Consider the following 13,085-nt stretch of genomic DNA (forward strand, 5'->3'; position numbering starts at 1 on the left):
ATATCTCTTCCTTCTTCTGTGCCCTCTTTCTCTTTTTCCCGTTGCTCCAGTTGAATGGCAGTCTCATCCTCATATGTTGATCCGACGATCGTTTGGATCAACTCTTCTAATTCTATATCATTTGTTGCTGAGTTGTTCAAGATGTGCTTCTTTTCAATTCTATCAAGCAGCAACTTAGCAAGTTTTCTTCTTTTGATGCTAGGTCTAGTTGATTTGTGAGCAATCATCTTGATCCTCCTCTTTCGAGTGGATTTTGATGATGTTTCTGCAGATTTGTTCTGTGGAGTTTCAACAGCAGGCTCCTTCCGAGGAAGATCTATGGGGATCATCTTCTTCTTTCTATCCCTCCAACTTCCATCTTCAAATCAGTAACCCATTTTTGTGAGCATTGTATCTCCCACACTTCCCCGATGAAGCTTTATGGATCTAAGTTCCGGAGGTACCACTATCTGCAGGTACTCAAAGATTCTACTTATTAGAGATCCGTAAGGCAGGTGACCCTTATTCTTCTTCACTGCTCTCCTCATGTACGTAAAGATTAGGTGAGGCAGAGAAAGGGGTTTTCCATTCGGAATGGCCCAAATAAGCTTTGCATCATATCTTGAGACATTTGTCTTTGAGGATCCCTTTAGCCTTAGGCGGTTGATAACTACCTTATGCGGTATAATGGTCCTCGGAGGGAAGTGGTGATGCTCAACGTGTGGCTTGTTAGCTCTTGAGAGATTAGGGTTGCCAGACGGCTCCTTGTAGACATCTTCATCTGAGACGGGAATTTTGGTGAAATTGAAAAGCTCGGTCTGAAGAATGTCTCCACAGTCTTCAGCCGTCAGAATGATGTTCTGCTCCCCGTAGGAAAACCGAATTGCATTTCTATTGATCATTGTGAAGTTCGAGTAGAAATAGGCAGTTAGTTCAGTATAGGTTGGAGTGGTTAAGGAGCAGAAGTTGTGGAGCTGCAAGTTGGTGAGGGGATAGAGGATCTCCGCACCATTCCTTTCAAAAAGTCTGAATCAACAGGTCTGTTAGGCATAATGCCTCTAGCAAGTAGTGCCTTATAGCACTGTTGATGTTCTTTCAATTCGAATGACCTATCTCCCTCTTCTTCATCAGCCAAAAACTTCATTGGTACGGGCTTGAAAAAGGAATAAATCAGTTTATCATCATCATCCCTCGGATGTTCGGTCACAAAAATTTCTTCCTCCTTCACATCCTCCTTTTGAGCACTTCCCCGCTCAATCTCTACGCATTCTCCAACATTTCCTTTTCCCTTTCCGGAGAGACTACTCTTCCGAAGTTCGGTTCCTACCCCGGTAGTTAGCCCTATTTCTTTTCGAGTGAATATCTCGGAAAATTCGTACTGTTCTTCCTCATTGAAGAACCCATTCAATTTTACAAATTCCAGAATGTTACTTTTAGACCTACCATCAATCCGCATCCCTTTAATGACATTCGATACACCCCTAGCTAGCTTTATCCTTTTTTCAATAGGTAAACTAGCGTTTTCCTCAAGGGTTCGGATTACCGTGGAAGACATTCGAAACCTCTGCCATGTGAGCGATCAATCTCTGTGCTCGCTTTTCGGCTTCTCTCGGCAAGGTGGTGAGGTCGTAATGGGTTGGAGTGTCGTTAGATGCTCTCTGTCCTCTGGATCCTAGACGAACGTAACGGCGAGAGCCAGCAGCTGATGATTTCTGTGCCGAAGGATTCTTGGGTGCCATGAGGAATGAGAATTGTCGGGCGATTCTGATCGTGGAGCTTTGGGAGATTTAGGGTTTTTGGATTTCGTAAGACTAAGAGTGCGATTTGTGAGAGTGAACGAGTAGAAAAGGTTTAGGGTGTAGGAGGTGGTTCTTATTTTGATAAAATAGGAAATTCTTTTGAAAATATTTTGAGAATATTTCAGCTCAATCAAATTAATTTCAATCAAGGCAATCAAATATTCAATCAGAACAATCAATATAATCACATAATATTTGCCGAATATTTAAGAAGATTGTGTTGATGTATACCTTATTTGTTGCCAAAAATAAAAACGACTTACGTGCCAAGATTTCGAACGATCAAATCTTTTGTCGTATCCGCTCGTAAGATGTTGACTTCGGATGGTCCTCTAAGTTCTGAGATCCTTGAGTTCTTTCGGGTGATGCTTTCAAGCTCTGAAGTCGCTAAAAGTTTTCGGATGCTATTTTCAAGTTACGAGGCAATTTCTCCTGTCTAGATCTCAGCTCAAATGAGATTCATAATAATACCCAATTCTTGTTTAATGTACTCAAATGTATTTTTGTCAAGTGTCTTAGTGAATATATCAGCTAATTGATGTTTAGAATCAACAAATTGAATGTTAACATCATAGTTATGCATATGATCACGAATAAAATGATGCTTGATTTCAATATGCTTAGCTTGCGAGTGCAGAATTGGATTCTTTGTGAGGTTGATAGCACTTGTGTTGTTACATTTGATTTCCACGTTGTGAGCTTCAACACCAAAGTCCTTCGCTTGTTGCTTCATCCATAGGATTTGAGCACAACAGCTCCCTAGTGCAACATACTCACCTTCAGCAGTTGATAGAGCTACGATGTTCTATTTCTTGGAGAACTAAGATACCAGCATAGATCCCGGAAGTTGACATGTGCCTGAAGTACTTTTTCTATCCAACTTACAACCCGCAAGATCAACATCCGAATAGCCATGAAATACAAGATCTAATGTTTTGGGATACCGTAATCCTAAGTTTGGATTAATTCCTATGTACTTGATGATTCTTTTGACAGCAGACATATGAGATTCTTTAGGATCAGATTGAAATCTCGTACACATACACACACCGAATATAATATCGGGTCGAGAAGCAGTAAGGTATAACAAAGAACCAACCATGCTCCTGTATAGCTTCTAATCAACCTGTTTGCCTTGTTCATCCTTATCCAATTTGGATGAAGAAGACATTGGCGATTCTATTTTCTTGCGGTTATTTTGACCAAACTTCTTCACTAGTTCCAAGACATATTTTTCTTGATGTATGAATGTGCCCCGATTAGTCCGATTCACTTGTAGTCCTAGGAAGAATTTGAGTTCTCCCATCATGCTCATCTCGAACTCATTCTGCATGGTTTGAGAGAAGTTCTTGCAAAGATATTGGTTAGAATAGCCAAATATACTATCATCAACATATATTTGGATAAGCAGAATATCTTTACCGTCCCTTCTGATAAATAAAGTTGTATCAACTTTACCTTTTTCGAAACCATTTTTAGTAAGAAAATTACTTAACCTTTCATACGAGGCTCGGAGGGCTTGCTTGAGTCCATAGAGAGCTTTCTTCAACTTGTACACATGATCCGAGTTCTTTGGATCTTCAAAGCCTGGAGGTTGTTTGACATAAACTTCCTCATTGATATATCCATTGAGAAATGCGCTTTTAACATTTATCCGGTACAACTTGAAGTCATGATGGCAAGCGTAAGCGAGTAGCAATCTGATAGATTCCGGTCTTGCTCTTGGTGCATAGGTTTCATCGTAATCAATCCCTATTTCCTATGAGTAGCCTTTTGCAACGAGCCTTGCTTTGTTCCTGATTACTTTTCCTTTGTCATCCAACTTATTCCGAAAGACCCATTTGATTCCAATAACAGGATGATTTTTTAGTTCGGGTACAAGTTCCCAAATTTCATTCGATCCGAATTGTTGTAACTCTTATTGCATAGCTTCGATCCAGCTTTCATCTTCAAGAGCTGCTTCGATTCTTTTGGGTTCGACTTCAGAAACTAGAGCAAAGGCATTTATCGTATCCTTGAGTTTGGATCTGGTTGAGACTCCTTCATCTATATTTCCAATAACTTGATTTGCGGGATGACTGGATCTGTATTTCCAGCTCCTATTTGATTTGTCACGTTCGGTCTCGGTGAAATCTTCATCATTTGAATCTTGAGATGATGTGCTTTACTGAGTGTTTTCCATGTTACGAGATGTTTCATCTGGTTCTGCGTCTTCGGAGGATGGTTTTTCCTTCTCAGATGATGATTTACGATTCTCGGATCTTATTATTTCTTCAGCATCTATCATCTGAGCGATCCGCTCATCTTCAAATTTCACATTCATTGATTCCTCGATTGTCCGAAAGTTCTTGTTGAAGACTTGGTAAGCTTTACTAGTTGTGGAGTATCCCAAGAATACATCTTCATCTCCAATACTCTATGTTCAAGTAGGTCCGAAGATATCCATGTGTAACATTTGCAGAACATGGGTAGTGATGACTTCATTTATGGATTTGTAGGAATTTCTTACTTGCTTTCCAAGTGTGCATGCTTCGCAAAGTTTTGTCTTTTCGAATCTGGCATTTAGAAGTCCTCTCACAAGCTTCTTTTTGGAAAGTATGTTGATTTGCTTGAAGCTTATATGTCATAGTGTCATGTGCCATAGTTCTGGATCATCTTTGACGGATAGAAGACATTTTTCATTCTCGGACGATGTGTCCGGAAGGTACATGTTGCCATATCTTCATCCGGTAAATGATGACCTGTTGTCTCGGCTTGTACACGAGCACTTATTTTCTGCAAAAGAAACTTTACATCCAATATCGCATAGTTGGCTAATACTAATAAGATTGAAGTTCAAACCGTTGACTAATGAAACATCTTTGATGAGTAGATTGTCAATCTTCACAGTTCTTATATCGATAATCGGTCCTTTGTTGTTGCTTCCAAAGGAAACGTTTCCTCCATCAAGTTTTTCAAAATCAATGAACATGGATGAGTCACCGGTCATATGTCTAGAGCAACCGCTATCAAGGTACCATTTGTCTCTTCTTTTGTTCGGTACCTGCAATGATCAAATATTCTCACTTTTTCTTTGGTGCCCAAATTTGTTTGGGTCCTTTGAGGTTAGCCGTATAAGTGTATCTAAGAATGTTACGTGTTGGTTGATTGATCTTTGAGCAGTAGCTCCTGGAATGTTTCGGATCACCACAATTTGAACATCCCGAGAAATGTCGTCCTTAAAATCTTACAAATTGTTTCCTAAAGTGACTCACGTAGGCGCGTTTAGAAGGTCGCTGCTTAAGTCTTTCTTTTACTGTCGGAAAATAATTTTTCTCATCACTTTCCTTTTGAAAACCAAGTCCCGACTTATTGTAGTAGGGAACTTGTATAGAAAGTATATGTTGCAAAGTTTTTGAACCGGATGAGAATATTTTGTGTATCTCCAAAACTTCCTTTCTCAAGATGGAGTTCTCTTTTTCAAAAAGATCTTTTTCCTTTTTCAAAGAAACATTTTCCTCTTCAAGAGGATTTCTTTCCTTTTTCAAGAAATCGTTTTCCTTTTCGAGAGCTTCCACCCTTGATTTCAATTGCGCATTTTCACAAGATACAAAGTCGGATTTCTCATTTAGTTGACAAAATTCTTTTTCGAGAAAACCGATTTTATCTTTTTGTGAAATATCCTTTTGTTTAAAAACAGCTACTTCCTTTTTTAGTTCGGAAAGTCACTTGAGAGTAGCCTATATTCTAAACATAGCTCATATATATACGGAGATACTTCAAGTGAGATGTTTGAATGAGTTACCTCAAGATCATCATCCGAGTCCGCCATTAGACAGACATTTGTGTATTCTTCATCACCTTCATACTCGGTATCGCTCCAAGTCTCTTCTTTCAATGCTTTCTTGGATTTCTCATCCTTACCTTTCTTCTTTAATAGTGGGCAAATTGGGTTTGACGTGGCCTCTTTTCTTACATTCGTAAGAGATGACTTCTTTGCTTTCATTTTTTGTCTCGGATGATCTTCTCTGATTGTATCGTCCGAGATCCATTCTATCTTTGAAGTTCCTACCTTGTTTAGCCATTCTTCTGAATCTTTTGACCATGAGCGCTAGTTCTTCATCATCTTCGTCTTCAAAATCTAGAATGTCATAATCAACATTAGATTTTAAGGCAATTGATTTCTTACCTCTAGTTGTGGTTTCATCATTGATTCTTTCTTCTTCATAAGATTGAAGAGTTCCAATGAGTTCGTCCATTGACAAAGGAGATATTCTTTGAGTCTCTCGAATGAAAGTTTTAACATTGTCCCATTCCTTTGTAAGAGCTCGGAGTAGCTTGTTGATTCTTATCAGCTCAAAAGCTGGTTGCCCGTGATATGTGAGACCATTCACTATTTCGGTGAACCCGTCACATATTTCTTTCACTGTCTCTTCAGGCTTCATTTTGAATGCTTCATATTGTCCGAGTAGAAAATTGACTTTTGTCTCTTTAAATCTGTTTGTTCCTTCATAGGTGACGTGAAGCTTATCCCATATTTCTTTCGATGAAGAGCAATCTGCAATACGTCTATATTCAGTAGGAGATAATGCACTATAAAATGAATAAATGACCTTTGTATCAAGAGCATCACTCTTGGTTATCTCGATTTCGATTAAAGCAGCCGTCGGCATTGTGTTGCCCCCTGCATTTGTGGTCTCTGTCGTTGGTGCTACTCCTCTTTGTACGACATCCGCGATTTGAGGATCTTGACATCCGAGGAATGCTTTAAAATTGTTCCGCCATTTGTTATAATCTTTTCCTTCAAAGTATGGTGGCCTGTTGTTGCTTCCACCTTCGATCCAAGAAGGAGAGCAATTGCTAGTCATAAAAATCGTTAGCTCAGAAGTAAAAACACTTCACAAAATATGAGCACCAGGCTCTGATACCAATTGTTGGTGGTTAGTGATTTCACCTAGAGGGGGTGAATATGTGATAGAGTGTGATTTTAAGAGTTTATTGTGGAATTTAGATCACACAGCGTAAAATAGAGATCTCGGATGATGGAAACAGAGTGTATCGCAACGAGCAAGTAATTCAATTGATGCAAGTTATGTAATGTGATCAATGCCCACTGTTCGTGTGCGGTTTAGCTATCACAATATAGCTAGAGTGATCAAAGTAAGAGATAAGGAAAACTGCACATAGGGTTTATAGTGGTTCGGCTTTGGTTAAACCTACGTCCACTTCTTCGGCCGATAGCTAATCGGCTGGATTCCACTAGTAAGCTGCTCGGAGGTTATAGATCGGTGATCTCCTTGACACGCAGGACTTCACGCCTAGCACTCAACACTCGTGTATACACCTCCTCACAATTACAATGGATAGATCAATAAGTATATTGAAATGGAGTTCACTCTATCTAGGAATTATGAACATTTTTCCCTCTTAACGCCAATCTCTCTCTCCCTTCGTCTTCGAGATGTCTTTTGTACTCTTCCGCCTCCAATCTAGCCGTTACAAGGCATCCGGAAGAGATCTCTCTAAATCTACCCTTTTGGACGAGATGATTGCCAAAAGAAGATCTCTTAGCCATTGGGGATCGCTAAAGGAAAGTTTTCCCCACTTGGATCAAATCGCCCATACAATTATGATCCCGGGTTTCCATAGATAGTTTCTTCCATTTGGAAAGTCTTTGTTTGTCTCATTGGTTCCGCATCCTTGATTGATCTCTGTCACCGAGAATCTTCAAGAATGATCTAGCTCGATGGCGTCCGTTGATATGCATCAATTGAGCTCAATTTGTATTCCTCTTGAAGTTCTGATTCTCGCTCGTGAAGTACTTCTCTTAGAGCTTGAGCGTCATTCCAACGTCCGAGCTATCCCCGCTCATCGTCTAAGCTCAAACCGGCGTCCGAGACTCTCAGAAACAACATATGAGCCAAATCCTTTTGCCGGATTCAATTCCGAGCATCCGCGCTCCAAAGGATAATATGCAAAACAAGTAAATCACGTCATTATCTCAAAACATAAGAGAACTTGGATTGTTTTGTCAATTTCAAAACCGTCTAAGGATTTTTCTCAACAATCTTGAGCAGCTTGAGATGAAGAAAGGAGAAACGATCAAGCAGTATGCCACCAGGTGGAGGAACGTGGGGTCTCAACTAAAACCGATCCCTCCCGAAAGGGAACTTATGAAATTGTTCGTTTCCACCCCGCCTCAAATCATGGAACTCGAATTTTGGGATCCGCCGCAACGTCATTTAGCCATTTCATCGCAATGGCTGAAGAAGTCGATAATCGCATGAAGAAAGGCAGGTATGGTGATGCCGCCGCAACAACCAAGAGGTTTGTGCTAAGGAAGGACAAGGAGCCGGCCTCACAGGTCAACGTGACTTACGGTCAAAAACCCACGACCCAAATGCCGGTCGTACAAATTCCTAATTAGCAGCAGGCTAACTACAATGCGCAACGACAAAGAGGAAATCCACGACCCCTTCAACAGCTCACCCCTCTACCAGGAACCCCATTACATGTACTTGCGGTTCTATGTAAGAAAGACTTATCGACTTTCGAGCTTTTGCGACCCGGTAACACAAGCTCGCCGAGATATGATCCATCGAAGAAGTGCGATTACCACTGCGATGAGCTCGGGCATGATATCGATGGTTGTTTCGTGTTGAAGCATCGTATTCAAGATCTACTTGATTTGAAGGCATTCTCGTTTCAAGACAACAAACAACCGAATGTCCAGAGTAATCCTTTGCCGGATCATTCGGACAAAGTTAATGTTGTATTTGGGCTGGGGATCGGACAGGTTGGCACCTTTAAGATCTAAGTAGCAGATGTTTTTGATGCTCTAATCAGGGCAGGTTATTACCGGGTCGGTGAACCGACATCACTCGATCAGTTGAAAGAAAAGGTATCCGACCTCATAAAAAAAAGGTTCATAGTCCGGGCAAATCAAATCGGGACAGTGGCCACTATATCCCGGATTGTCATTGGTCGGGATCGGGAGTTCGCAGCTTTGATCCAACCTGGGTCCTTTCAAGAGTCTAAGGTAGCAGATGCCGACGTGATCGACTTAATCAAGAACGACCCAGAGCCGGCAGACATGCTCGCCTTGGAGGATGCGATGGACGATGAACTCGGAATTGTCATTGGCCCACCCCAACCTTTTCCGTATGTCAATGATAAGGCGGTTTCTTGGTCCTATGATCTTATCCCGATAACAACATCAAGACGCGCTTACAGTGAGGGCCAACCGACTAAGCAAGTCGCTAAGTAAGATGCTAAGGAATTTTTAGCCGTAATCAAAGCGAGTGAGTATAGCATTGTCGATTGATTACGAAAGTTATCGGCTCGGGTATCCCTACTTGAACTTCTGCAATCATCTAAGAAGCAACGGGAGTCCTTAATGAAGGAACTCGATCAAATTCACGTACACGAGAATATTAAGCGGAACAAATTGGAGAATTTTGTGGGGACGATCCTTCTAAAGGATCAAGTCGCATTCGGCGACGATGAAATTCCGCTCCGGGGGCGGGGTCATAACAAAGCTTTGCACATGACAGTCAAACACAAGCAAACTCACGTGGCTCGAGTACTTATTGACAACGGGTCAAGATCGAATATTTGCCCATTAGCCACATTGAATCGTCTTGAAATCGACTTGGTCGGGTTGCGGACGGCTAAGATTTCCATTCGGTCATGCGATGGCGTAAAGAAGGATGTGTTAGGGCAGATCAACTTGGAGATTCAGATCGAGCCTTCTTTGTTTGACGTCCTCTTCCAAGTCTTGGATATCCCTTCGGCCTTTAACCTTCTCCTAGACTGTCTTGGATTCATAACACCGGGGCTGTCCCATCGAGCCTTCATCAAAAAATTAAGTTCGTGGTCGAGCAGAAGTTGGTGATTGTCCACGGAGAGGAAGATCACAGAATTTTCAATGAAACGACCATCCCTTACATTGAGTCGGTTCATGATAATGAAGATTCTTACCGTGCTTTTGAAATAGTACACACTATCCATGCATCTCCAGAGTGCCCTTTACCCATTCCGGAAGTGTCATCCGCTTCCCTTATGGTAGTAAAAGTAATGGTCGGTTGTGGTTTCAAGCCTGGCATGGGTTTAGGTCGACACGGCTAAGGGATCCGCACCCCGTTCAAACTTAAAGAGCAGTCCTACACAGGTGGTTTGGGATATCAAGGATATAACCACCCTAGACGTGATAAACAATATACAACTGGTCGGAGTAAGGAAGAACGTAGTCCTTTGCCATCGTCCTTGTACACTATCTTCGGATTGGCTGAAGTGACCGGCGGTTACGATGAGTTGAGTCAGTTTGAAGACTATCCGGCAATAGTGTTCCCGTAATGTCAAGATGCTGATCCAATGATGCTAGACAAAGAGAATGAGAACCTCAACCTTCTTGGCTGGTTCGATAATCGACTATTCTTTGCTATATTGAAAGATACCATGGAGGTTGATGGCGCACTTGAAGTGGAGCCTAATATAGCACGTGAACTCCCGAGGCTATCCGTCAACGCCACGTTCGACGATCCATTGGAAGGATTGGTTTCAGAGTAACACTTGCTTATTTATTTTCATGTTCCCCTGCGTGGGATATTTCCTGCTTTCCTTTAGGTCACATTGCTCTCATAGGATTTTGATTCAATGTCGTACTTCCCTTTCAATAAGATGTAATTCATTGATTTGATATCAATAAAATTACCGACAATTTTATTATGATCTTTGAAATCTTGTCGGAGTATCCCAAACCAATCCGATGACGATAACCAACGATTGAACGATCCGTTATCTATGGTAAGCATTGAGGGTTGGGCTCCGTCAAGAGTTCTCATCCCGAGTCTTCGAAAATTAAAAAACATGGCTAAAGGTGCTCGATTTACAAAGAAATGCATCGAATGTTTAAATTCTGTTTGTCCTCCCGATTCTACTACTTTTGTTTTAGGGGAAAATGGGAAGAAGGAGACCTAGTGGATTCCGGAGTATACGACTTGGACGAGTTCACTCCTAATTACGAGGAAATACATCAAGACTTCAAGCAGCACGAAACAGTTAAACCTCTAACTGGTGAGGAAACTATACCGATCAACTTGGGCGATGAGGAAAATCCTAAAGAGGTTAAGATAGGGGCGAACCTTTCCCCAGAAACGTCCGAACGCTTGATTAAGCTCTTGAAGGATTACTAGAATGTTTTCACCTGGTCTTATGCAGATATGCCCGGTCTTGACCGTTCCATTGTTGAACATTGCTTGCCGATCGATCCTTCGGCTAAGCCTGTGGTGCAAAAATCGCGTAGGGCCGGACCAGGATTGGTGCGGAAAATCAAAGAGGAGGTCATGAAGCTGCTTGATGTTGGATTTATTGAGACTACGAGAATATTCGATTGGGTCGCCAATATAGTCCCAATCATGAAGAAAGATGAGCGCATTCGGGTCTTTGTCGATTATCGAGATTTGAACTAGGCCAGTCCTAAAAATGATTTTCCCCTCCCGCATATCGACGTACTCGTTAACACTACCGCATGGTTTGAATTGTTTTCATTCATGGATGGTTTTTCCGGGTACAATCGGATCCCGATGAATGTTAATGACAAGTTGAAAACCACATTCACCACACCTTGGGGGATGTTCCATTACTAGGTGATGCCGTTCGGTCTCGAAACACCTGGAGCTACTTACCAACGGGCCATGGTCGCCCTTTTCCACGACATGATGCATAATGAGATTGAGGTTTACGTCGATGACATGATAGCAAAGACAAGGCATGGAGAAGATCATGTCAAGACGTTAAAAAAATTGTTCAACGGACTCCGGAGGTTCAAGTTACGCCTCAACCCCGCCAAGTGTCTCTTTGGGACCAGCTCGGGCAAGCCGCTTGGATTTGTGGTAAGTAGTAAGGGTATTGAAGTCGACCCATCTAAAGTCGAGGCTATCCACGAGCTTAAGCCGCCAACGACGGTTAAAGAAGTTCGAAGCTTGATGGGTAGGCTAAACTATATTACTCGATTCATTTCTCGGTTATTAGAGACCGCTAAGCCGTTTCCCAAGCTGTTAAAGAAGAATGCGCTAGTCTAATAGGATAGCGAATGTGAAAAAGCTTTTGGGAAGCTGAAGCAGTATTTCATGAATCCACCCCGTACTTGTTCCTCCAACGCCGGGGCAACCTCTGATCCTCTACCTCACAATCTATAGCGAGTCTTTAAGTGCCACGTTAGCCCGGGAAGGGCGGGAGGACGAAAAAGAACGAGCCATTTATTATCTGAGCAAGAAATTCACGATTTTAGAAATGAAGTATTCCGAAATAGAAAAAACATGCATGGCATTGGTCCTGGTACTGCACATACTTCGGCAATATACCTTGCATTACCAAGTGCTCTTGGTGACAGAGTGTGATCCTATCAAATACCTGTTGAACAACCCACCTTGATTGGTAGACTCGCCAAATTGCGGATCCTCATTTTCGAGTTTGATGTTCAATATTTATCCCAAAAGTCGGTCAAGGGACGGGCCATAGCGGATGTCCTAGCCGAAAATCCAAGGCAAGACGATGATGCCTATCATTCCGAGGATAAAATCATGTCGGTAGAGGACTATGTATTTTGACGAAGCTGTCAATTTATCGGGGTCGGGCATTGGAGCGGTCCTAATATCCCCAGGTGGCCAACTATCTTGTGGCAGCGAAGTTGGTATTTCCTTACACAAATAACATAGCATAGTACGAAGCATGCATCCTCGGATTCCAAGCCACAATTGACATGAGAGTAACTCGACTCAAAGTATTCGGAGATTCTGCTCTAATCATCTTCCAGACCGTTGGGGAATGGAAAACGCGAGATGCCAATTTACTACCCTACCATGAATATCTAGAGGAGTTATTCGAGGAGTTCGACGACATCTCATTCTCATACCTATCCAGGACTAACAATCAGGTTGCTGATGCATTAGCTACGTTATATTCCATGTTACAAGTCACCGATGGACTTGAAATTGAGCCATTAAAGATAGAGGTGTTGAGAAGACCGGTTGTCGCGACCCTGTCTCCGGCAGAATAGCGGCGATCGAGGCGAGGTTAACGAGCCGCGCTTCCGACCCAGTTGGCGGTGGATCTTGGCGCGTGGGTCCCCCCCGAGACTCATTACTCGAATCGCGATGTGAAAAAAATTTTCGGGTATCGGGATTGACCTCGGTGTGGTCGAGTGACATGTGCGCGGTGTACGTTCATATGGAGTCGCCACCGATCAATTTTTGAAGGGTATGATTGGGAACCCTATCGAGCGATCGAGAGAAACCGTTCGATTCTACGACAACCAGAGAAGTGGGT

General features: G+C 42.2%; 1 protein-coding gene across 1 annotated transcript in view; it reads right to left on the minus strand.

Annotated features, from left to right (window-relative positions):
• Nucleotides 1–13,085, minus strand: part of LOC115754607 (coatomer subunit alpha-2) — a 496,428-nt gene that overhangs the window by 18,273 nt on the left and 465,070 nt on the right. The window lies entirely within an intron of this gene.

This window comes from Rhodamnia argentea, chromosome 5 (genome assembly GCF_020921035.1).
Source record: "Rhodamnia argentea isolate NSW1041297 chromosome 5, ASM2092103v1, whole genome shotgun sequence".
NCBI lineage: Eukaryota > Viridiplantae > Streptophyta > Magnoliopsida > Myrtales > Myrtaceae > Rhodamnia > Rhodamnia argentea.